This window comes from Schistocerca piceifrons, chromosome X, assembly GCF_021461385.2.
Source record: "Schistocerca piceifrons isolate TAMUIC-IGC-003096 chromosome X, iqSchPice1.1, whole genome shotgun sequence".
Lineage (NCBI taxonomy): Eukaryota > Metazoa > Arthropoda > Insecta > Orthoptera > Acrididae > Schistocerca > Schistocerca piceifrons.
In genome coordinates, this window is record NC_060149.1 from 410,427,530 (window position 1) to 410,455,087 (window position 27,558).

The window sequence follows — 27,558 nt, forward strand, 5'->3', positions numbered from 1 at the left end:
TTTAATTTTGGTTTGACATGGTATTTCTGTACAAAAATATTTGTTTTTGTGGAAACATATTTGTTAGAAAAATTTCAATAAATGCCACATATAATCCACCAAAAACCTGGTTACAGAATGTGCTGTTTGTAGCATCTGCAACTGCAGTTACCAAATCCAAAATAACTATTATTTATTTATGTAGAAGTGCATATGGGAACATGAGTACTCTCCTCAGAGAACAGGGAAATGCTCTGAATGCCTGAAATAATCTGTAAAGACTTCAATATCAACTTCAAGATGGACTCAGAACATACAATTATCATAAAACTGTAAATTCCCCATGCAGACTTACAAACCACTATCAATCAGATACTGTATTAATAAATCCATAGATGTTTGAATTTAAGGCTAGAAATATTGATACATGGCATAGTAATCATTATTATCGGTTCATTGTGGTACAAACCATAATCAGTTTCCACAAAGGGGGAACAAGTGAAGGAAGGGATTTCAGCTACTAGAAAATACAGTGTGTGCACATGTAGACAGAAGTGTTAAATTTAACTCCTTTTAGAAATATTTAGACCCCATTGCAATGCATTAAGCTTTGTAAAAGAAAAGAAAAAAAAGAGGGGGAGGGGGCAAGAGAATAAATGCTGTTCCTCACACTGCTCTTTCCTCACTGCCAACATTATGAAATCTTAGGAAGAAAAAGGGTACTCTGTGAGATCTCAAAAACTGCATGTAGAATCAATTTCACCTGTACCAATATTTCAAAATGTACATACCTGCACTTGAGAAAGTTATCAAAAGTGGAAATGTATCAAAACTGTAAAAAGATAAAAAAAAATATGGATTACAGCAAAAGACAATGAAATCCATGAAACAGCAACATGCTGTTAGATTATAACAGCAAAAAACACAAGTGTGAGGGAATTTGCGGACACATATATATGATAAGTGAAGGATGACTCAGTGGATTCAAATTACGCTGTAACAAAAGCATTATAACATAACAGTAGCTACATAGGAAGGGCTCTCTAAGCAGAAAGGAATGATGTGAGAGTGCTCCTCATTTCGACTGGGATAACTGAAGCTATAATGTTCATCTATGGCACACTAGTGAACAGATGTCTAGGGGTAGCATCCACTCGAGCCATGGAGTATCAAACCAACAGACAGATGTCTCTGTGACAGTCAAGCAGTGAGCTCTTCATGTACATCTTTGCAGTCTGTTTAAGATGCTACAGTCCTGCTTAACGGTAATATTCAAAATGGATTTTGTAGCAAAATATGAGAAGATTGGAAAGAGTTTTGCAAGTTGTCATGCATGTGCTTCACATATTAAATGGATCCTTTAAGTTTCTTGCTGCCAGAAGCACTTATTAGTGTTAAAGTATCCATGATTTTATTCTTTTGTTTAATTTTAATATGAGTTCCACTGATCCCAATTGCATCAGAGTTGCTAGAATATGGAGTGAATCAATGTTGTTATGGTATTTACAATCATGATTTTTTTTTTACATAAATTTTCCAATAATGGATACAGTAGGGTACAATATGATGGATTAATCACAGTACTCATATCAGCTGTTGTTACATCATAATACATGAAAATAAATTAGGTACAAAAGACATCAGAATTAATACACTATGAGATATTCTTACTGGTAACAACTTCATACCTGAAAACTAGTATGATACTTGTCATGACAAAAAGCAATTTATATTGATGCTCACAATAATGGGACATCCCAGTTATACAATAAAACTAGACACAGGCATGCTCATTTACGCAAAAATTCATTAAATGAGTAGAGTGAATTTTGCAACAGGTATTTATTAAATTTGCTCTTGGATTTTAGTGATTCAAGAACAAGACTTTTGATGTAGGTAGGTAGAGCACTGAAAATGTTTGTGTGTAGGTAATGTACACCTTTCTGCACATGCATGAAGTTTGTGTGGTTAGCATGTAAGTTGTGTATTATGGCCATTGGTTTCAATAAGAGACAAGTTTTTATTAATGAAACGTACAAGGGACAAAATCTACTGAAATATCATTGTGAAAATGTGTAGTTCCTTGACAAATTTCTGCAAGTGTGTCTGTGATGAACCCCACCTACAATGCAATCACTCTCTTCTGAGCAATATATATATTTTTTTATATATACTTCCCCCCCCCCCCCCAAAAAAAAAAGATGATGCTATACGACAACAATGCATGGAAATATCCAAAATAAGTAGCTGTAGATGATTGTATCATGTGTAAGGTAAAAGTTTCAGAATAAAATCTTTTTTGTGAAATCTAAGATCTGACAGGACCAGTTTAATTTGCTATCAATGTACAGACCCAGCAAAGCAGAGTCCATTTGCAGAATTTGTCGTCCATTTAAGTTTATATTTATGTTCCTTCATTCTTTCTGTGTGACATGAACTTATACACAATAAGTTATTTTATTTGAAGAAGGAAGATTAGTGCAATATGGTATTTAATGTCCTCCCAGGTCATTAAAGATGGAGCACAAGCTGGGAAGTGGGAAGTATGGGGAAGGAAATAAGCTATGGCCTTTTACAGGATCTTTCCAAGCATTTGCCTTAAACCAGACTCCTATCAGAATCAGAACCTTTACTCACCATTGGTCATGTATACAACATAATTCAAAACATACAGAACTGCAGACATGTAGTCACACATTTTGAGTTTTAATATTATCCTGTTAACACTATGTACATCAAAAAATTCACTTATATCATAAAATAGGTTTTCAGCAAAACAACTATAAAATTTTCTTTGAAACAATTCTCAAGGCATGGACTAAACTGATGGTAATTTATTAAAGATTTTTAGGAAGCTGACTCTGGATGAGTGGGCTACTTTTACCAGTCTGTGGCTGAGAACATCCATTTTAATTTTGCCAGTTGTGTTTTGCTGCTGAATATCTCCTTCAAAAAATTCTTTTATATTCAGTTTAACACATGGCAACCATGAGGTAAACTGATCGAAGTGCATTGTGGTGCAAAATTATATCTTTATCTTTCTGGTATGTTTTGTTTTTTGTGTTTGTACTGCACTTATGTTACTGGTGTCTCTTTCAAAGTGTAATTTCTGCATAAATTGTATTTATATATTATTGTACACAATTTCATCACTCACAGTTAGGGTAATACCACAAGAGGAATCCTACATTCATGACTTTCTGATTATTTCATGCAGAATATAAGTATCTACAAACGGAATCAGCTTTTTTGATTTCATAAACAGTGAATAGTCCTGCAAAGACACATTCTACTACATCAAAAACCATTTGCTCACTAATCCAACCACTGCAACTCCAACTACAAATGTGAGGTCAACAGGAATGAACACCTTTGTCAACTGCAAAGGCGGTGTTCATGAAACTGTGTTCATTGAATGACTTAAATCTGATTTCTTTGACAGTTTGACAAACAAGCATGAAAGAAATTCTCCAGCATTGACATCAGAACGACAGCAAAATGTGTGTTTGTATGTATTCCAGTATGCAATGTTTTGAGGGATGATTCCTCTCTGAAGTGATTTAAGGTACTTTAAATTGCGAAGATAGCATTTTTGGTATTAGATATTCATGGGGTTTGATGTGTAGCCTTTGTTATCCCCTGAATTCATCCATAATTCCAGTATTTTACAAGAAAACATTGTGTTTTAACATGAGTTAATGTGGTTAAAGATTTTCGTGTGATTTATGGAACATCATCCCTTCAGCTTGCTAACTGCATCCTCCATTCTACTGAAATGTGTTAATATTTTCTAGTGTGTGAAACTTTGTGCAACTATTACCTGTAACTAATATGTGGAGGATATAGCACAATTTTACATTTATCACAGTTTTAAAATGTACTTCGTCCAGTTCTCACCCAGGTCAGATATTAATGACTGCATTAAGCTGATTTATCATGGTTTTTTTTACCCCAAATACTTTGATTATCCTAGAACTATGTATTCTGTCATGTTGTTGATGCATTTTATTTTTGGTATTAGTTCCACTATCTAGCAATGACATTATTATTTGCCAAATAATACAATCAATGCCTGTAAATCATTAAAAGATTGGTGCTGATTCAGTTCATCCACCATCTACTCCCTATGATAATGAGTTTGAATTGCAACAGCAGATTAATAACAATTTCTTTTTGCTGAACCTAACAGAAACCGAAATAGTTTATTCCTCTTTTGTGAAGCTTTCTGGTGTGATTTGAACATTGTGTGTTTTAAGATCTGATTATATGGACAGTGATGATTTCAACAAGTATTACAGGAGATATTGTATTGTAATTTGAATAGTTAATATTTTACTATTTTCTTAACTCATGAAATTTGATAAACTTAACTGCATGTAAGTCCCCCTCCCACTACTAAATGAAATATTGTAACAGATCCCTCCCATAGTATTAAGGCCCCTACTAGGGCAAACCATCTCTCCCGGGAGTGACTGACGCAGTTTTGTAAACAATACCACTTCTCTGGAAGGGGGAAGGGATGTACAGGGTGGCAGCCAGTCAAGGAATATTTTAGGGGATTTGATTAAAAAAAATTTATTTCAAAGGCCCAGTGAAATCTTTACAAGTTTTCTCCCAGAGTAACTTACACTGTATCTACGTGACACAAGTTGCCTGTCTTGCAAAACTGAGGCAGTTTTGTGCAGTTAAAGCTGCTGACAAGAGACGCCCTGAGATCTCTGTTGAAACTGCAAGCGAATTCACGCCATTCGTTTTAGCCAGTAGCATGCGTTGGATACAGGTCATGTGTGTGGATGCTGGAGTGTTCTGCGGTGCGGAACACAGTTGCCTCTCTATCTTGTAATCCAGACCTCAAGTAGAACAAACGTCTTTTTAGAAGGCATGCCTCGGGCATGGATGTGTGTGTTGTCGTTAGGTTAGTTAGGTTTAAGTAGTTCTAAGTCTAGGGGACTGATGACCTCAGATGTTGTGTCCCATAATGCTTAGAGCCATTTGAACCATTTGAGCTTCCCCTTCCCTTGCCCATTTCAATTAATTGTTCGACCTCACAGACTGACCTAAACCTGGTACCTTCTGACCCTAGGCAAACCCCTTGTACACCGTACATTGAAATATATCCTCTTTATTGTATCTAATTTCCTGTTTTGTCAATTTACGGCAGCCCTGGATGCCCACTCTCAAATCCTGACCGCTCAACCTCCTGCACTCTGTCATCACGAGGCATATGTAACAACTTTCTCCCCCCTTCCCTGCTCGTATACATTATCATTGGTGACCAGAAGTGGGATCGTATACATTAACAATAAGTTTGTATTTACTGTGTTCATGTGTAGGTTCATCTGCTGCCTAGTTTCATATGAGTGTATATCATAGTTGTGTCTGAAGAGCTATGGTCACAGGTTCGAATCCTGCCTCGGGCATGGATGTGTTGATGTCCATAGGTTAGTTAGGTTTAAGTAGTTCTAAGTTATAGGAGACTGATGGCCTCAGGAGTTAAGTCCCATAGTGCTCAGAGCCATTTGAACATTTTTTTTTTTTTTAAAGAGATTTTCCTTTTTTAAGATGCTTCCTTTAGTGAAAATCAGTATGTCGTATATACACAAGCAAGGCAGCCGCAATATTTTGAGAGTTTTAGAAAGGTTTTTACAGGAATCCTTGTATTTAGGTTTTTTATCACCCTGATAATCTTTTTCTGTGTTTTCAATGTTTTTGTAGAATTTATTCCGTACATAAGTAGCGACTGTATACTACAATGGTACAATGTCAGCACTGATGAGCAGCTAGTATTCTGAGTGAGGATCCTAACAGCATAAGCTAGTGAATTCAGTCCCTTATTTAACCCTTTGTCACAGTGGTTTCACTGCGAAACCACTTTTTGCTCCATTGTATCCCTTTCCGGGTTAGGTGACTCACTGTGAAACCGTCTCACCTTTGTTTGTGGTGCACTCTAGCGGATTTTCGATGAACTAATTCAACAAATCTTGAGAGAGCGCGCTGCGAGCGCGAACCTGCATTGAATCCGTGTTTTCCGTGCAAGTGCGACATACTGTGATTCAGACACATTGTTATGTGTTATTCAGATGCTGTACTTTATTCAATGTAAGTAAAATTTTGATACACGCTACGACATATGTTCTAGATTGAAAATATGTCTAAAGTTTGAATGTAGCACATTATTTGAAACAATGAGAAGCACAAATGTTGGTGGTTTCGCTGTGGAATCACTATGCTAATATGATACCTTTACCATACAAAACTTCTATTCTCAAATGCAGTAAATTATTTAACATTTACCTCTATTTAGATGGATAAAAGATACACCTTGGGAGAATTAGATGAGGCTAGTGTCTACAATGTTTTTTTTTTATTTTATTTTTTTTTCTTTGAGGATATCCCAAGCGATTAGAATCGAAGAGGATGAAGATGGTAATCTGGAGGGTATTACTCAGGTTCCTGGACAGGAAGCCCTCACGCCCCTACCTTCTTTAGCAGCTGAGAAAGAAGTTTCTGAAGCTCCAGCTGATGTCAGTGAACTTCTTCCTTCCACCCAAGACTTTACATAACCAAAGTGGGTACGTGAGTTCGGTGATTATGATCATGTAAATTTTGTGGAGGAAACTGGGCCTTTGCCCAATTTCGATAATCTTTCTTCCCCAGTTGACTTTTTCCCTGATCTTTTTACGAATCAGACATAAGAGGAAATAGTGAGTCAGACAAATTTATATGCTATGCGAAAGGGTGGTGGCATCAATCCCCACCCTACAAATATAGATGAGGTTTTTAGGTATTCATTTACTTATGGGTATAAAAGCACAACCTAGGTTTAGGGATTACTGGTCATCTTTCCCAGCATTGTGGGATGAAGACATTGCCCAAAGAATGCCATTAAATAGATTTGTGTGGCTCCTTCCTAATTTACATGTAAATTACAACGAAAAACAACCACAGAGGGGATCAGCAGATTATGACAAACTATATAAACTATGACCATTGCTAAATTCTCTCTCCACAACCTACAAAAATTGTCACAAGCCATCTAAGAAACAAAGCATTGACAAGTCAATGATTAAGTACAAAGGGCGATCATTTGTGAAAACGTATACGCCACAGAAACACATAAATAGGGGTTACAAAGTGTGAGTAAGGGCGGACGAAACGGGGTATATTTGTGAGTTTCAAATCTACACAGCAAAAAATTGAACCCAGGTAGAAAAGGACCTAGGTGGGAGAGTTGACAAGACCACTGGTAGGTCAGGGTTATGAAATCTATGTAGACAACTATTTTACATCAGTACCATTGTTCAGACACCTTCTGTTCAGATGAAATATAGGCCTGTTGCACAAGTAAAAGTGACAGGAAATACTTACCAAAAGATTTTAAATCTGATAAATGTTATACTCATGGGGAATCAGAGTGGAGGAACTGGGAGGGAGTAACCTGCACTAAATGGGTGGACAAAAAACCTGTTCTGTTTCTCTTAAACTTCCATAATCCAAACAAAGAAGCCACATTGAACTGAAGAAAGAAAGACGGCTCTCAGGAAGCAATAAAATGTCCGAAAGTCATATGTGACTACAATACCTCAATGGGTTATGTTGACAAAGCAGACATGCTCAAATCAACTTATGAATTACACAAGAATAGCAAGAAGTGGTGGCCCACAATATTTTTCCATTTCTGTTGTGAATGCCTATGTCATATATAAAATAAGAAGTGGAGGAACACCACTGAAATTAAAAGATTTTAGAAAACAAGTAGTAGGTCTGTTTGTGCAAGGCAGCATTTCTCCTGGCAGAAAAGGAAAGCAATTTCCCGGTCATCATCATCATCTAAGAAGACATTTAGAATGAAAGTCTCTGTGGATAAAAGACAATCCAATGAACCCCATATTCCTGTTCATAGCAAATCGAAACGCTGTGCAAATTGTAGTTCAAAAAAGGAGCCTGATAGGACCAGATGGTTATGCAAAGTATGTGATATCGGATTGTGCCTAACACATAAAAAAAGCTGTTTTTTTGGAGTATCATGAAAAGTAGAAAACAAGTGTTGTATGTAATGTACTTTGAAATTTTGCATTAAACCCAAAACTTTTTTTGGGATATAAGTTTATAAAAATCTGTATGAAAGAAAATCTAACATTAGTGTAATAAAATACTGAAAATTAAAAATTTGTGGATTTTTGAAAGACTTTGAACAACTCCTTGCATCACAGTGATTTCATAGTGAAACCACCTATGTATATTTTTTATAAAAATTGAAGAAAATTTTTAAAAATTTGTCATGTGCTCCAGTAATGCAATAAAGAAGGATAAGATCAAATTTCAGTGCATATCAAGTCCAAAAGTATTTGTGTGACTCAAAGGGTTAAATTTTTTAGGTTCACCTCCCACTTTAGATCTGCCTGAACATGAATGCCTAGAAATTTTGTATCTCTGACCGTCAATACATTTTTTTCTTCAATAGCGAAAACAGGGTTTGCAGGATGGAGGTTTTGTGTGGTGTGAAAGGTAACTGCCACAGTTTTTTCAGAATTTATAATGAGCCTATTGATTCTGAACCAGTGCATTAAGGTGTGCATAACTGATATTGCAGCCTCCTGCAGATTTTCCTCATTCTGTGATTTAATTAGAATTAGTGTCATCTGTAAAGAGTACAGTGGTTCCATTACATATTTTACTATCTATTTTACTATTACGTATTTTACTATACAGCAGAAATAGGACAGGTCCCAGAACTGACACTTGTGGGACTCCATACTTAATTTTTCTCCTCTTCACTGTAAAAACTAGACATTTTTTCTGTTACACTATCTTTGAGTTTTATTTCTGTAATCTGCTGACAGTTACTGATGTACAGCTAAAGTCACTTTTCAGACTGGCATCTAATTCCATAATTACTTAATTTACGAAAAAGAATGACATGAGCAATATCATCGAAGGCTTTACTTAGATCCAGAAGTATCCCAGATATATGTTGCTTATCATCCACTGCTTTTAATACTTCATTTAAGAAGGCAAAATTTGCTGTCTGAGTTGACTTTCCAGCTCTGAACCCACGTTGGGAGTCACTTACCAGCCTCTATTTATCTAAGAAAACTGTTAATTTTCTAAGGAACATTTTCTCCATAATTCTGCAGAAGCCTGACAATACTGAAACTGGCCAATAATTCGCAATGTCACTTTTTGCACCTTCTTATGCAAAGATGTTACTTTTGCAGTTTTTAGATTATTTGGAAACACACCACACTCAAGAGATGAATTTACTATGTCTGTTACTGGTTCCACGATAAATGTTGCGCTAACTTTGATAATAGCATCTGGTATCTCATCAGCACCCACTGAATATTTATTAGGTAAATCTTTTAGGATTCTTGACAGTTCCTCAGGAGTTGCTGGATACACGAATAATGTGTTTGGGTGAATTTTTTGATCTGAGTGACTGGCTGGCTGTTTGTCAAGGTGTGTGTTTATTAACTGCTGTGCTATATCAGAGAAATAATGGTTGAGAGAACTAACCACGTGTTTGGGGTCTCTTAGTTTATTTTTGTTTATAATCAGCTCTATATTACTGTGATTAACTGGCCTGGAGCCCAACATAATTCTTTTGTGTCCTTTTTTCCCTCAATGTATCACCCCCATAATATCAGTCCATAGCAAATGTAAGACTGGAACAGTCCAAGATATGTCAACCTTAGATATTCAGAAACAACTATGTCTTTCTGCTTCCATGTTAGGTATGCTACACTTGATATTCTTTTGCCCAGGTCAACTTGGAGTTAATATGAAATGTCAAAAGTTTCGCAAGAGATGGAGGGTCTTATCTGGGTTTCATATAAACATGTTGGAGCAGAACCATTTCGTTGTAGCAACAAGTGATTCTAGTGACAAATGTCTTAACACGGTACTTATGGCGAAATTCTCCTGCTATTGGGTACTTTATTCAGGGCCGGTTTAACGCATAAGACACACACGCCACCGCTTGGTGCGCCAAGCTGAGAGGGGAGCCAAAGGCGCCACAACTTTTAAGATTTCTGTAGAGGACATATCACAACTGTAGTGGCCGCTTGGGAAGCCAGGGGTGCCCACGTGCGATATTTGTATATACTGCGTTTTGCAGTTAGTAGCGAAAACTGACACAGCTGAAAGTGTGAGGGAGAGAGAGGGCGCACAAATGATAAGTCATTTATGTGGAAAGATCCTCTCGAACCAACTCTGATTTCATTTGTGGCTTAAATGCTCTTGGTACCGCGTATCTCACTTGCACTAAGAAGGGAGTAGTACAAGAGTAAGCTGCAGAAGTTTGGTTGGGAAGTCTTTACACATCCTCTATACAGTCCTGTCTCTCCCCATGCGATTCTCATATTTTTGAAGCCCTGAAGAAAGACATTCGTGGCCGTCAGTTTGCTTCGGATGAAGAGGTGCATGCCTGGGGTCTGTAGGCAACTGCAAACATTTTTCCATAAAGGCATTGTGGCTCCCAGTGGGATAAATGTATCAACAATTATTGCAATTACATTTGAAATAATAAACGGTTTACTTCTTTTTTCCATCTGTCCCGTTTCCATTTTGTTTCTTTTTTTTCTTTTTTGTTTCTTTTTTCAGTAATGTTGACAAGAAGCCAACTGCAGCTGCGAAAGAAGAGGAATATAAATTTTCAACATGGGATGGCAGCAGCAAAGTAGATTAAACAACGGTACCAGGTAACCAGCGGCATGATATTCAAGATGAATGTCAGTAAGCACAGATTCAATTTTTCTTTGTTTATGGTACACGAGTGAAAAAATTTTTGTAATGTTGTGCAATTGTTATTCAACGTGGGATGGTGAACAATTTGCTTCTGTACGGTTGTAAAAGGAAGTGCAGTAGTGGGGATAAATTATGACAGTTACAAAAATAGCTGCAAAACAGCCACTAGTAACGTCACAAATTTGGAATCAGTCATACAGAACACTATCATTGAAGTTAACATCAACATATTTGTGATTTTCATTTCTTTCCACAGCTACACATGAAAATGAAGTACCTACGGTTTTAAACAGTGTTTTATGGGGATGTTTATTTTATTCTATTTTAGTTCCTGATGTTGAGCCGTTCTTCGGTCAGCTAGTTAATTTTACTGGGCATATTTCGTTGCGCGAAAGTGGGTATGTTGTGTACGATGCAGGATGGGAATTTCGTATGGTTCGATGCAGGATGGGAATTTCGTATGGTTTTGTATTCAGTTATCACAGAAAACTTTCACTTCAAACAAAAGTTGATATATCTTATTGTTGCTTGTAGCAGATGAGGTGGACATGGCAGGGCTGGTAAACGAAATAGTGATTCATCCTTTCTGCCAACTGACAAATAACAGCGTCACATTACTGATGTCTCTTATTGGGTGGTAATTATTGTCGTATCATCTACATCGTAAATCACATAATGGGGACCATGATGTGGCAAATCGTCGATTACAATTATGAAAAAGTACAGTTCAAGAACTAATTCCGGTGGTATGTCTTTTTTCTACAACCTTCATTGAAGAATCTGTTTCTCACTGAGATATATCGTTTACTGTTATTTAAGTACGAAGCAGCTACTTGTATTAATTACGGAAATCGCAGGAAAGTGTACCAAGTTTGACGATGCTAGCTTGTTAAGGAAAGCAGTCTTAAACATTTACAGCAACGTCAGATTAATATGTAAACAGAGACTCTGGGATTACACACTTTGATCTTTAAAAAAATAATTATAAATTGAAAAAAAGAACTGATTCCAGGTTTGTAAAGCAACATGCTGCAAGAACTATTAAAGAAGGCACCGTAATGAATGAAGTCTGCTTCAACCAAGATAATATCATTTCCTGTGATATGTCTTGTCCTCATCTAACCTTAGAAATGACTTACCACGCTTTAGTTTTACGTCCACTCTTCTCCATAAAGCAACTGACTTGCCACATGAAAAATCTTTGCCAGAGGTGATAGAAACAACAAGTAAAAAACAAATCCGAGCATCAGCGGGGGATCGAATTCAGAGGTGATAGAAACAACAAGTAAAAAACAAATCCGAGCATCAGCGGGGGATCGAATTCCAGACCCTTGGCATTTAAATTTAGCACTTACACATTGAGCCATTGAACTACAACAGATACTGACGGAATTCTCCAGGTGTGACTCACGATTCCCTTAGTAAAAGCGTTATTTCTACTTCATTCTCTCCTACAGCCCAAACTTCACAGAGTTCTCCTGCGTACCTTGTGGGACCATCACCCCTGTTGGAAAGCATATTGCAGCCTAGGGAATTGTTTCCAGAATGAATTTTCATACTGCACCAGAAGCTACGAGCTTGCCTACTTAAATTGTGGGGCAGATTTTGAATCATGTCCGTTAAAGTCAATCGGTGCAGCATTTCTCCACGAAAAGCAAAGGTCCTGGGTTCGAGTCACGGTCTGACACACAGGTTTAGTCTGCCCGAAAATTTCAAATCAGCACACGCTCCGTAATAGAGTGAAAATTCATTCGGGAAATAACAATAGTCGGTTACCAATCAGGAGGCTGTTGTCACTTTTTATAAAATACATATGGGTCTTTAAGTGATGAGAATGTAGTTGGCAAGTTGGCACTGACAAAAGGTAGCAATAATAAAAATACAAAAAATAAATTCCGTGATCGGGTCTTGAGGAGGACTTCATCATGCTGACGAGCCACTGTGTCACTGTCGGCAACATGGTGCCATTTGGATGATGATGATTGGTTTGTGGGGAGCTCAACTGCGCGGTCATCAGCGCCCGTACAAAGTTCCAATTTTTAAACAGTCCAATTTTTTTACACACTCCGATCTAGCCACTGTCACGAATAATGATGACAACACAAATACCCAGCCCCTGGGCAGAGAAAATCCCCAACCCAGTCGAGAATCGACCCTGGGACCCTGTGATCCCTAGGCAGCAAAGCTAGTCACTAGTTCACGAGCTGCGGACCTGCCTTTCGTATGCATCTTGGGGGGACATGGGGTTATCACATCACTTTCCCAACTATTGTTGGTTTTCTAGACCTTGGAGCCATTACTTCTCATTCACGTAGCTCCCCAAGAGGCATCACAAGGTTGAATGCTCCCCTGTCCATTCTTACCAACAAGAAGAAATCTCTGAAATTATCAGGAACTGAAGGCCACTCGCGTGCAAGCCATTCAGAGACGCTGACCACTTAGCTATGGAGGTGGGCGAACAGGCAGCACTCGCTTTCAAAATTGCAATGAAAGTTCCAAATGAAGACATACTGAGCAGCTGCTGCTTTAACCCTTTCAAGCAATGTGGTTCTGTTTGAAGCCACGCAGGATTTTCTCATTTCGTAGCATATGCACAGTAGCTACAACTTAGTCGCCCTTTACGTCTCCAGTAGGTACTGCTCTCTAGCAGCTGCAGCTACTTCACATGTTTCAAATCTTAGCAGTTAGATGAGCAAACATAGCGGCCATTTTTGTGTGCGGTGCACGATTGTCTTTGTCTTCTAATTTTGATTGCATTTGTTTCTACAAGGCATGTTTTGCGCATGGATAAGGTACAGAAAAAAGCCCTGTTGAAATTTATACTCTGAGTATGGAGATAATAATTAAATTTATGGATTTATTTTCGTAGTTATTGTGGTTGGTCCTTTTCAAACAACTGCGGCCTTAAGGGCAACATGACCAGCTGTGACAACTTGTTGTATTTCCAGTTTCACACGATGTATTCCTGCAGAACAAATGGAGAGGAAATTCTGACGTGCCATTTGGAAGGGATTTTTTCTGATGTTTACTCAGAGATTGAGCGCAGCAATGAAACTGGAGATGATGCATTAGAACCTCACAGAATCAGATGAAAGTGTGCTCTCTGTTAAGTAGCCCTATGCCTATCTGCAGAAAGGAACTGCATTTTACCTTACCACCAAAAATTATGACATTTCATGTCCAATGATTCCATTTGAAACCACCGTGTATGTGTTCCATTAATGTGTGTAACACTTCTTTTTTTACATTGTTCCGTCCCAATGTACGTCTTATACTGTAATAAAAAGAAAGTTCAAAAATTCTAATTTTTAATATTTCGAGTCTGAGAGGGTTAATTCATCTGTCAGAACAGTTACCATTACGAATGATCATGTTACAAAGACAAAGAGACATCTATCAGCATCTTCAGTAGCTTAGGATCGCTAGAAGTTAAACGTCAGCGGAGAAAGGGTCACAAAGCTTCCTGAGTTCGAAAAGTAGCTGCAAACTGATGCGATTCGTTCGTTCTTTGTACATCAGGAGGCTTCCTGTTCTTCCTTTGAGTGCGAGTGAAGAAAAATGGTTCAGAAAATGGCACATGCAAATTCTACGTTCCAACTGAATGTGCCGCCGGTGACTTCTTCCTGTTATCCGTTGGCTGCATATACATTTTGTGTGTGTTGTGTTATAGCCCATACTTTGAAACTTTTCAGGTACAAGTAGCTGGGTGTAACAATTAGTATGGGCATGAAACGAAACGACCACATAAGCTCAGTCATGGGTAAAGCAGGTATCAGAATTTGGTTTATTGGCAGAATACTAGGGATATTCGATCATTCTACCAAGGAGATTGCTTTCAAATCACTCTTGCGACCCATCCTAAAATGTTACTCTAATGTGTGGGACCCGTACCAAATGAGACTACTGCGTTGAAAATTAGTTGCTACTTTTGATTCAGTACGGAGCGAGTGAAAGGAAGCACAGTTTGCAATGACGATAACGCCAGGCCTGCTCGGTGCGTAACCTGTCAAGCTCGCTTTTAAAGAAACTGTAGGGTAACAAACTCTGATTCGCGCGCATCTTATAGCGTCATTCGTCAGCTTCACGATGAATTGCCTATCATTTCGTTAATGGTCATAGTTATTGTGATATTTCGATATTAATGTGAACTACTGCAAGATGTTCTTAAAGATTGCGGTGAAAAATAGAGGTCGCTATGAATTTGCGTTTGATGTGTGTTAGATCATAAGTTGCTGTGTATGAAATGTAGATAACATATTGAATTAATCTTTAAACTTGGAAGGATATCGCTATCTGTCTCCAATGTCGAGAAAATGGAATGTACAAGGACGAGTCAAATGAAAACCTTAAATTTTTTAATAACAAATCGAAATTTCGCGCCGTTATCCTGTAAGTTGGCTAGCGTGCTACAGACAGCGTGCAGAATGTCCTGTAGGTGGCAGCATAGTGCAGATGCACACATACCGTTGCAGTATCAGTATAAATATGGCCACCCCACTTGTGACTTTCACTAGGGAAGAACAGCGCTCTGCTATTCGGTTTTTGTGTAGTGAAGGTGTGAAACCTATTGAAATTCATCGACGAATGAAGGTTCAGTACGGTGATGCATGTTTGTCACAGCAACAAGTCTACAAATGGAGTAGGAAGTTCGCAAATGGTGTGACTTCAATGGAAGATGCTCCTCGTCCTGGTCAGGCACAATGAGTTCTGACTCGACAGAACATTGCAGCAGTTGAACCCATAATGAAGGAAAACCGCCGAGTGACACTGAATGACATTGCAGCATGTTTACAGATTAGTTATGGGTCAGCACACCACATTGTGCATGATGTGCTCCAGTTTCACAAAGTGTCTGCAAGATGGGTGCCACGGCAGCTGACTCCTGAAATGAGAGAACGACGTGTTGATGCTTGTGAAGAACTTCTTCGGCGCTTTGAACGAGAAGGTGATGGCGTCCTTGCAAGAATCGTTAATGGGGACGAAACCTGGGTTCACTTCCACCAACCGGAAACGAAGAGAGGGAGCAAGGAATGGCGCCATTCCTCATCACCAAAACCAAAGAAGTTTCGAACAAAACCATCAGCAGGGAAGGCTATGCTGACTCTCTTTTGGGGCGAAAAAGGCATCATTTTATAGCATTACATGCCCAGAGGGACCACTGTCACCAGTGCATCATACACAGATCTCCTAAAAAAACATCTGCGGCCTGCAATCAAATCAAAGCGACGCAGATTGCTGTCAGCAGGTGTCCTTTTGCAACATGACAATCCAAAGCCCCACACTGCCCGTACAACAGTTACAACAATCACAGACCTCCATTTCGAGTGTCTTCCTCATCCACCATACTCACCAGACCTAGCCCCCAAGTGATTTCCATATGTTTTGACCACTCAAACACGCAATGGAAGGTAAGAATTTCCGTTCTGATGAAGAGGTACGCCATGCGGTGCATGAGTGGTTGCGCGGACTACCAAAAGAATTTTTTCTGAAGGGTTTTATGCACTCTGTAAGCGCTGGAGGACTTTCATTGGGCGTGTGGGAGATTATGTTGAAAAGTGATACAGCTTTGTACCACTTCTGCACAATAAATAATATTTTTAAAAAATATTTAAGGCTTTCATTTGACTCACCCTCGTCTGTAAAGGGCTCCATCACGAACGCACGCCCAGTGAAAAGGCCAGTATGAAATATTCACAAATCCCTCGTATCTTTTAAATGGTCTGAGATAACGAAACGAGACTTTGGCAAAGGATGGCACGCAAAGAGGAGAGTGTTTTGCCATATGATTAACACGCAAATATTCCATATCTGCCATGATATTGAAGCAACTATAGTGAGCCATGCTGCGGCTCGCGTTGGTGCTGTTTGTAGGTTCCGCCCTCTGTTGGAGGCCAGATAGTATCCTTTAGTTGGCATGGTTGCAGTTGTTTGTCTTCTTCTCGTGTTGACTGGCGCCACTCGGTTTCGCAAGCGTTGCCTGTCCATTAGTGGCAGCAGCGGCGGTTATCGATATGTAGTAATTGTTGCCCGATCTTTGGGGCGACGTCGTTGTTTTTCTGGGTCGTGTGAGTGGGCCAGTTCGGTTGGGGACTCAAGAGGAGCCAGGTCTGCGCAGTGCCAGAACACGCCAGGACAACTGGCGGCACACATGGACTGCTGGATGGAAGGGCTGTGCTCACGAGGGTGTACGACCTCGTCGTAAACCGGATCCAGCAAGGTTTAAGATGAGCGCATTTCAATCCAAGTAGAGAAACCTCCACCATTGTGATATCTCACGATTCTCCAGTGACTTGGGTTCGTATTGCTGCTCGTAGTGTCGCTGAGGCGAAGAGCAGCGAATGGAATGCTTGGGGAAGGCGGATCTGATTAGCTTTCCTCGACTTCTTATTACTGTTTATTGCGTTCAACTTGTTACAATTTGTTGAGTTCAACCAGCGGTAATTTTTCTTGCCTGGTGGCCTCTAACGCCCCAGTTATCTGCCCTGGGGGTTAGTGTATGTAACGGCAGTGTACGTTTCCTCGTCTTGCCGCTGCTGTCCGGTAAGGCGTGTAGTTTTAGACAGCTTTCTTGAATTTAGGGCGGACTGTGATTCTTCTACTCTGATGGTGGTGATTCCTTTCTCGTTCCAGGCGTTCTAAACACAGTATCCTGGGGACGTAGTGCAGACAGCCGGTTCCGGCTTTGGCGTATTGTTCCATCGTTGCATTTGGTTTATCGGACGTCAGGTAGCTTCAGCAAGATTATCATTAGTCATTCGTTAGACTGTCACTAGTCTGAGTTACCATCTTGTGAAGTGAATGTAACACTTGGCTGCGTATCTCATCGCTGGCAGAAGTGTTTGTTCCCGGACCTTCTCAGAGGTCGATTCCTGGAGCACCGTCTGTGGCCCCCTGGTTCTTGTAAGATACGTGTGTTCTAAAAGGAGGTCTGATGGCCAGTAGTTCAGTGTAACGCCCCTTCAGTCCACGCCTTCTGCAGGTATAATCTGCCTCAGTACCCTTTAAAGAACTGGTCCATGTGTTTTATTATTGTATTACTTATTACAATACCTTGTAATGCCTACATTAAAGGTTATATATGTCTAGCTAATAGTTCTGGTCGCCTTCGGCGATAAATGTAGGAGTGTAGTGTTCATCTACATCTACATCTAAATTTTTACTCCGCAAGCCACACAACGGTGTGTGGCGGAGGACACTTTACGTGCCACTGTCATTACCTCCCTTTTCTGTTCCAGTCGTGTATGGTTCGCGGGAAGAACGACTGTCTGAAAGCCTCCGTGCGCGTTCGAACCGCTCTAATTTTACATTCGTGATCTCCTCGGGAGGTATAAGTAGGGGGAAGCAATATATTCGATACGTCATCCAGAAACGCACCCTCTCGAAACGTGGCGAGCAAGCTACACCGCGATGCAGAGCGCCTCTCTTGCAGAGTCTGCCACTTGAGTTTGCTAAACATCTCCGTAACGCTATCACGGTTACCAAATAACCCTGTGACGAAACGCGCCGCTCTTCTTTGGATCTTCTCTATCTCCTCCGTCAACCCGATCTGGTACGGATCCCACACTGATGAGCAATACTCAAGTATAGGTCGAACGAGTGTTTTGTAAGCCACCTCCTTTGTTGATGGGCTACATTTTCTAAGGACTTTCCCAATGAATCTCAACCTGGTACCCGCCTTACCAACAATTAATTTTATATGATCATTCCACTTCAAATCGTTCCGCACGCATACTCCCAGATATTTTACAGAAGTAACTGCTACCAGTGTTTGTTCCGCTATCATATAATCATACAATAAATGATCCTTCTTTCTATGTATTCGCAATACATTACATTTGTCTATGTTAAGGGTCAGTTGCCACTCCCTGCACCAAGTGCCTATCCGCTGCAGATCTTCCTGCATTTCGCTACAATTTTCTAATGCTGCAACTTCTCTGTATACTACAGCATCATCCGCGAAAAGCCGCATGGAACTTCCGACATTATCTACTAGGTCATTTATATATATTGTGAAAAGCAATGGTCCCATAACACTCCCCTGTGGCACGCCAGAGGTTACTTTAACGTCTGTATACGTCTCTCCATTGATAACAGCATGCTGTGTTCTGTTTGCTAAAAACTCTTCAATCCAGCCACACAGCTGGTCTGATATTCCGTAGGCTCTTACTTGGTTTATCAGGCGACAGTGCGGAACTGTATCGAACGCCTTCCGGAAGTCAAGGAAAATAGCATCTACCTGGGAGCCTGTATCTAATATTTTCTGGGTCTCATGAACAAATAAAGCGAGTTGGGTCTCACACGATCGCTGTTTCCGGAATCCATGTTGATTCCTACAGCGTAGATTCTGGGTTTCCAAAAACGACATGATAAGCTAGCAAAAAACATGTTCTAAAATTCTACAACAGATCGACGTCAGAGATATAGGTCTATAGTTTTGCGCATCTGCGCGACGACCCTTCTTGAATACTGGGACTACCTGTGCTCTTTTCCAATCATTTGGAACCTTCCGTTCCTCTAGAGACTTGCGGTACACGGCTGTTAGAAGGGGGGCAAGTGGATGTTGAGGGTTTTGTTATAAAGTTTACCATCATCTTATTTCACCCGTTTGGTGATCAGTTGCTTGGTTTTTTTTTAATTAACCTTTGCTATTGTATTTGTCATTTTACAGCAGGTTTCTAAATTTTTTATATTATTGCCGTTCCTGGCGTGTAAGGCTTTCAGCCGTGATTGTGGTCATTTGCCTTAAAATTCTAATTTGGTATTTGTATTTTAACAGTAAGCCATAAAACCTTATTTACTGCCATTCCAGGCGTCTGATGCCTTCTGCTGTGTTTGTGGCGACTTGCCTTTAATATTTCAATACCTGTAATTTTTAAGTTGCAGCGAGCTTTAAACAATTCTTAATTTATTGCTATTCCTGGCGTGTAAGGCCTTCTGCCCAGATCACAGTGGCTTGCTTTTAAAACGTTATCTGCAGTATCTGTATTTGATGGTGATTTGCTAAATTGTAACTCACAGAAAACACTATTGTTTACATAGTTGTTTATTCCTTCATTAATAACGTGTGGTATTTTTTTATTTATTGTTGAGTCTGGAATTACTGGTTTAAAATAAATTGTGTGTAACTGTAAAAGCCAACCAGTAGTAACTGATTACGGCCCCGTCACAATCGTAACCGAATCCTGACTCCCATTGACTACCAGGTTTCATACAGATTTTTTAAAATGAAATAATGTAACTTTTAAGGGCCATCAGCAGCCGGTGAATCGAGACTACTGTGGGTTTTGCAACAATATAAGCGAAGAAGTTGCACATTATTTTTATTTTATTTTTATAATACAGTGATTTAGGATTCTGTTACAATTTCAACTGCATTAGAATGTTAATTAAAAGAATATCTGTAAACTCTGCTGTGTTTTGGCAAAAGAAGCAGATGTTAACATAGCAATAAGAGAAGTAACGTATTACTCAAAAATCGACGTAGTGACGTAGTCCTTCATGAATCGATGCCTCCTCAACTACCTTTTTGGTATGATCGACAACTTGAGACCAGTCTTGTGATGTAACATTTGCAGTGACTTCTTTTGTCAACAGTTCAACCTCACTGAGAGTACATTTCTTGTTTTTTGCCACATTACTTTTCACCTGGGCCCATATATATTCAGTCGCATTTAAATGAGCATGATACGGAGGAAGCCAGTTAAACTATGCCCTTTAGTGTTAGCCAGTTCGTCGACCTGGTAGCGTGGAGTTTTCAGCTTGTACAGTACTACGCATGATGCAAGCTAGGTTCAACTTTATCCAATCGAACATTTCTTTGTACCCAGGAAGAAATAGCCGCCTTCCTCCGCTGCATTGTTGACGCTTTATCCATCACAACCGAGTGGTATAACTTTACAACATCGCGTGGTATTGTTTATCCATGGCGTAGCAACAGGGGTGCTTTATGAACCGAACTACTGGCGGCGTGGTAGGGAAAGCTGGCTCGCCATTGGTGTTACTTGGGAAACGGCGTCATGTCACTTCTGGCGAGACAAACGTCAAAAGTCGCAACTAATTTTAAACGCACAGGGGATATTGACTGTATGTAGAGAAGGGCAACACGAATGTATTTGTATTTTTATTTGTCACAGGTTTGTTTGAGCTGTAGGAGAGTATCAGAGATATGTTGAAACAACTGAGCTGGCAGACTCTTGAAGGTTGATGGGAACTATCCCGAGGAAGTCTACTGACAGAGCCACAAGAACTGGCTTTAAATGATGACTTTAGGAATATAGTACAACCCCATTACATACCGCTCCCATAGGGATCGTGAGGACAAGACACAGTGTGCATTTAAACAATTATTCTACCCGCGCTCCATACCGTACTGCACCCTTCAGTATCATGTATGCTACCGAAGGACTGTATGTTTTCTTTGCTCGTGCGCTGTCGCGGGCGACCTGGGCTGCTGGTATCGTATGAATGACATAGAACTGGTAAAACGGCAATAATAACTATCCTGTACGTTACGTGCTTTCGTTTATCACTCGTTTCACGTTCTCAACGATCGCAGCATATGATAAACGGGTTCACAAGTAGAGAATTTCATGCAGCAACGACATTTGGAACAACAAAGGTAAATTAAACAGCTTTATCAATTGTTACGACTTTTTCAACTTGTTTTAAAAGCTCGAGGGGCCGATGTAATCCATACCAGATGCTATACTGAATTTGCGGCGGAGTTTTCCCCTCTTCCAACTATAATCTATCGTCGATCACTGGAACCAAAAACCGTGCCCAGTTCTTGGAGAAAAAAGCACAGGTCACACCTGTCCACAAAACTACCGCCCAATGTCCTTCAAATCGATTTGTTCTATAATCTTAGGACATATTCTGAGCTCAAACATAAATAATCGATATCTTGAACAGAATGACCTCCTCCATGCCAACCAGCATGGACTCTGAAAACATCGACCATGTGAAACCCAACTCAAACTTACCTCACATGACATACTGAAAGCTTTGGATCAGGGCAGTCAGGTAAATGCAGAACTTCTTGATTTTTGAAAAGCATTTGACTCAGTACTACACCTACGCTTATTGTCAAAAGTACGATCATATGGAGTATCAGATGAAACTTGTGACTAATTTGGATTGAGATCTTTATGGTAGGGAGGACGCAGCATATTATCTTGTATGGAGGGTCATCGTCGGATGTGGAGGTAGCTTCGGGTGTACACCACGGAACTGTGCTGGGACCCTTGCTGTTCATGTTGTATGTTAATGAACTCGCAAACAATATTAATTGTAACTTCAGGCTTTTTGCAGATGATGCACTTATCTTTACTGAAGTACTGTCTGAAAGGAGCTGCAAAAATATTCTGTCAGATCTTGATAAGATTTCAAAGTGTAGCAAAGATTGGCAATATGCTTTAAATATTCAAAATTTTAAAACTGTGCACTTCACAAAACGAAAAAACATAGTATCCTATGAACATAGTATCAGTGAGTCACTGTTGGAATCGGTCAACTCATACAAATGCCTGGGTGTAATACTTTGTAGGGATATGAAATGGAACGACGATACAGGCTGAGTCGTGGTTAAAGCAGGTGATAGACTTCGGATTATTGGTAGAATACTGGGTAAGAGCACTAAGTCTACAAAGGAGGTAGCTTAAAAACCACTCGTGCGACCGGTTCTACAATATTACTGAAGTGTGTGGGGGCGTACCAAATAGGACTAACAGGGGATATTGAACGTATACAGAAAGAGCAGCACGAATGGCCACAGATTTGTTTGATTCGTTGGAGACTTTTACAGAGATGCTGAAGAAACTCAACTCTTGAAGACAGACTTAAACTACCCCGAGAAAGTCTACTAACAAAGTTGCAGTAACCGGCTTTAAATGAAGTCTCGAAGGATATACCACAACCCCATACATATCGCTCATATTGGGATCGTGAGGATAATATTAGAATGATTACAGCACGCACAGAGGCGATTCAAACAACCCTGTTTCCAACGCTCCATACGTGAACGGAACAAGAAGAAATGCCAATAATGTTCCAATAGTACCTACCCTCTACCATGAAATTCACGGTGGTTTGCAGAGATAGACGTAGATGTAGATACAGGTCTAAAATGTGTTCGAACCAACATGACGCGAAATCCAGTGTTTGAAAATGATATAATTATTACTAACGAACAGCTGTCTGCATGGTATCACCCGCGATATTCTGGGATTCTGTTACTGCAAATACGTTTGTTATAGGTGCAAATTTAACTATTTACACCTAAATATCATGCTTTTGGCATTAAGATTTTAAGTGTGTTTATGTTGACAATGTGGATATAATTCGACATATAAGTGAATGAATTTTGTGAATGAATTTTATAATTTGGGATTATATTCATACTGAATTGTAATTGCCTCCAAACTTGTCTGAAGATGAAATTCTGGAACTATTGGAGGTGATAGATCCAAATGTCACGGACGTAAAACGGCCTGAAAATGATTCTGTGTTTCTGAATGAAATACGACGAAGCATAGGATGGACACACAAATCCGAATACCTTGATTAAAATTATGGTTAATGCTCAAATGCAGAATGCATAGGCCTACATAAAAACATGTGCGATATCAGTTCATAGTCTTATCATAGCGTTCTTATCTAATATCCAGGATCCAAGTAACTCTGCCTGATCATCTTGCTGGTAATGTTCCTGAAGTGAAGACACCATTTCAATACTTTTGCCAGAATACAGTGAGGTGACAAAAGTTATGGGATAGCGATATGAACATGTACAAATGTAAGTAGTATCGCACACACAATGGAAAAAAGGGCACTGAATGGGCAGAGCAGTTATTTGTACTGAGGTGATTCATGTGAAAGGGTTTCGGACATGATTATGGCCGCACGACGGGAATTTACAGCCTTTGAACGCGGAATGGTAATTGGAGTTAGACACGTGGGACATTCCATTTCGGAAATCGTTAGGGAATTCAATATTCCGAGATCCACAGTGGCAAGTGTGTGCCGAGAATACCAAATTTCAGGCGTTACCTCTCACCATGCACAATGCAGTGGCTGACGGCCTTCTCTTAACGACCGAGAGCAGCGGCGTTTGCGTTGAGTTGTCAGTGCTAACAGACAAGCAACACTGCATGAAATAATCTCAGGATCAATATGGACATACGACGAACGTATCCGTTAAGATAGTGAGGAGAAATTTGGCGTTATTGGACAATGGCAGCAGACCACTGATGCGAGTGCCTTTGCTAACAGCACGACATCACCTGCAGCACCTCTCCTGGTTTCGTGACCGTATTAATTGCACCCTAGACGACTGAAAATCGTGACCTGGTCAGATGAGTCCAGATTTCAGTTGGTAAGAGCTGATGGTAGGGTTCGAGTGTGGCACAGACCCCATGAAGCCATGGACCAAGGTTGTCAACAAGACACTTTGCAAGCTGTTGATGGATCCATAATAGTGTGAGCTGTGTTTACATGGAATGGACTGGATTCTCTGGTCCAGCTGAACCGATCACTAACGCGAAATGGTTATGTTCGTCTTTGGAGATCATTTGTAGCCATTCATGGGCTTCATGTTCCCAAACAACGATGGAAATTTTATGTATAGCAATGTCTGACGTCACCAGGCCACAGTTGTTCGCGATTAGTTTGAAGAACATTGTGGACAAGTCAAGCGAATGATTTGGCCACCCAGATCGCCCAACATGAATCCCATTGAACATTTACGGAACATATCAAGAGGTCAATTCGTGCACAAAATCGTGCACCGATAACACTTTCGCCATTATGGACGACTATAGAGGCAGCATGGCTCAATATTTCTGCACGGGACTTCCAACGACTTGTTGAGTCCATGACGCGTCGAGTTGTAAAAGGAGGTCCGACACGATGTTAGGAGGTATGCCAAGGCTTTTGTCACCTCACTGTATTCCACCGTCTTTATTGGATTCATGAGATGACATGTAACGTGAATGTGCGCGATGTTGCTATTAATGGAAAGTCACTGAATTGCAGCGGAGTGGAAATGCAGAAATTTTACTGAGTTAGTATTGTTGCTGCATTGTTGGATTTCCCGAGAATGAGGATGTGCTGGGAATGGCAAACCCGCTATCCTTTAATAGCAGACATCACCAGAGATTGCTTTTACCTGCTAAGAAACAACTTAAAATTGGTGAATGGTAATGCTATCTCAGATGAAATGAAGCGGAAAGATAGTTATTGATAGTGTGAGGAAAGCTTGCCCAGATAGTCCCCATTCACCAGTCATGTCAAGACCCGTCCGTGTGTGAAGGGTAAGTCGCATCCTCTCGGGATCAACACCTTTGTAATGGTTGCACCCTACGATTCACTACTTGATTTCATGCTTTATAAGAGAAAAGGAGAGGAAATAACTCGTGAAAAAGTTCGTATTCCAGACAATCTGGTTGTAGGAGGGTGAGTTGCTCGGCACTTATCAGATTCCTTGCCACCAGGGTTATTGCTATACTCAGATACTTTTGCGTCTGTGCCTCTGTTAAAACTCTTTTGAACTGCGTATGTATTGTACTCACAGGGACAATGATGTCAAATCGTCTGCCATATATGTTCAGTGCAAAAGATACTCTGATATGAGAAAGTAAGGCAGGGGTTCTTCTGATCAGGTGGTAAGGAATGATTATAAAATACCTATTATAAAATGGTTTGACAACAAAGCAAACTTCTTTGCTTCGTTTGCGTATGGTGTTGGACCTGAATTACAGTTTCAGCGGTGGTCGAAGAGGGCTGTGCATCCCCAGGCCAAACGCTGTTGCCCAGTACTGTTGTTTTATGGCGGAGTAAATTTATTAGATTGTTGTTAAAGGGCTGTAGGTAAGAATGTAACGAGAGGGGGAACCAAAAAATGGTCAGTAAGAATAATACATCATTTTGTGGACTTTACCATAGCTGCTGCATGTCTAGAATACAGATAGGATTCCATCCAAAATAAATGTGCAAGAAGGAATATAATGAAGTATTACGCACTTAAACTTAACATTACTCAAAATATGTACACTACAAGAGGCCTGCTGAACAGAATGAGAGCAGCTCAGAAGAGAATGGCCACCAGTTCAGTCTAGGTCATCAAACGCTATACACTTGTCAGAGATGAGACAAGGATGTAAGGGTCTCACCTTCATTTGGTGTGTGGAATGTAAGCTATTTTTATGCATCACAAGTGAAAGTAACTGTTTCTTGATGTTTCACCAGAAGCAATCGAAAAACTACATTAGTTGAACCTTAAATTTGCAAAATTCGAACATAATTTGTTTCTTTATATTATAACTTTGGGATACACCTTCAATGATCTGAACTGGAATGGAATCCCAACTGTGAATGCTGTTTCCACGCTGGGAATGAGGAATGAGTTGGAAGGAATTTGTGCACAATTGTAAGCCGTTTTGATGTTATTCCAATAATTGGACGTCTTTGCATATGTGTGATCGGATTGGACTGCATCTCCGCATACTGTTATGATTAAATTGCCCGGTTAGTAGTGGGTGCGCAGACTGGTCGACAACCAGTCGTCCCATTGCTAGTTGTAAAAGGTAAGACCGCACTGAGCGGAAGTGCACGCAGCAGATCAACGAGGCTCTATTTAGTATACCGCACTTCAAGTGCAGCGGCGCAACAACACGTAACAAATTTTATATGTAAGTCATTCGGCAACTCAGAGTAAAACGCACGAAAGTGACAAAGATGTGATAATAATTTCTCTGTTATGTGAGGCAGAACATTATAAACTTATACATGGTGTAACAAAAATGTACGACACAAACTGCAGGGCCGGCCGGGTTGGTCGAGCGGTTCTAGGCACTACAGTCTGGAGCCGCGCGACCGCTTCGGTCGCAGGTTTGAATCCTGCCTCGGGCATGGATGTGTGTGCTGTCCTTAGGTTAGTTAGGTTTAAGTAGTTCTAAGTTCTAGGGGACTGATGACCTCAGAAGTGAAGTCCCATAGTGCTCAGAGCCATATTTTTGAACAAACTGCAGGACACATTCCTCACACGTAGAACAAGAAATTATGTTATATGAACATGGCTCTGGAAACGCTTTCTTTCCATGTTATAACTCATTGGTGCAAATGGCTCTGAGCACTATGGGACTTAACTGCTGTGGTCATCAGTCCCCTAGAACTTAGAACTACTTGAACCTAACTAACCTAAGGACATCACACACATCCATGCCTGAGGCAGGATTCGAACCTGCGACCGTAGCGGTCACGCGGTTCCAGACTGTAGCGCCTAGAACCGCTCGGCCACTCCGCCCGGCTACAACTCATTTTCACCAACTCATTAATCATGGGAAACACACACGAACAAATCGCACCAGCATACCACATGTATCTCTTTCTCACAGAAGGTGTTCAGTATACCCTCCGTGGGCACTGTTACATGCATCAATCTGCCGTCGTAGTGAATCTCGGATGCGCTGATGTATCGCTCGAGTATTGCGTATGGTTTCGCAGTCTTTCATAACATGAGCACGGGCACTCTGAACATACACAAGAACTTTCAAACGCTCCCAAATATAAAATTCCAGTGGGTTTAGCTCCGGAGAGCGTGGAGCCCAGGCAATTGGTCCCTCTCTACCTATCCACCTGTCACCTAATGTTTTTTAGAGCCGGCCGGAGTGGCCGAGCGGTCCTAGGCGCTACAGTCTGGAGCCACGAGACCGCTACGGTCGCAGGTTCGAATCCTGCCTCGGGCATGGATGTGTGTGATGTCCTTAGGTTAGTTAGGTCTAAGTAGTTCTAACTTCTAGGGGACTGATGACCTCAGAAGTTAAGTCCCATAGTGCT

At 40.3% G+C, this 27,558-nt stretch overlaps 1 long non-coding RNA gene across 1 annotated transcript in view; it reads left to right on the forward strand.

Moving 5' to 3' along the window:
• Positions 1-5,998: 5,998 nt before the first annotated feature.
• The window catches only part of LOC124723231, a 62,691-nt gene continuing 41,131 nt past the window's right edge, over positions 5,999-27,558 (forward strand). The window contains exons 1-2 of the long non-coding RNA XR_007006550.1: positions 5,999-6,078; positions 10,582-10,679. This is a non-coding gene — a long non-coding RNA (uncharacterized LOC124723231). The remainder of the gene's footprint in view (positions 6,079-10,581; positions 10,680-27,558) is intronic.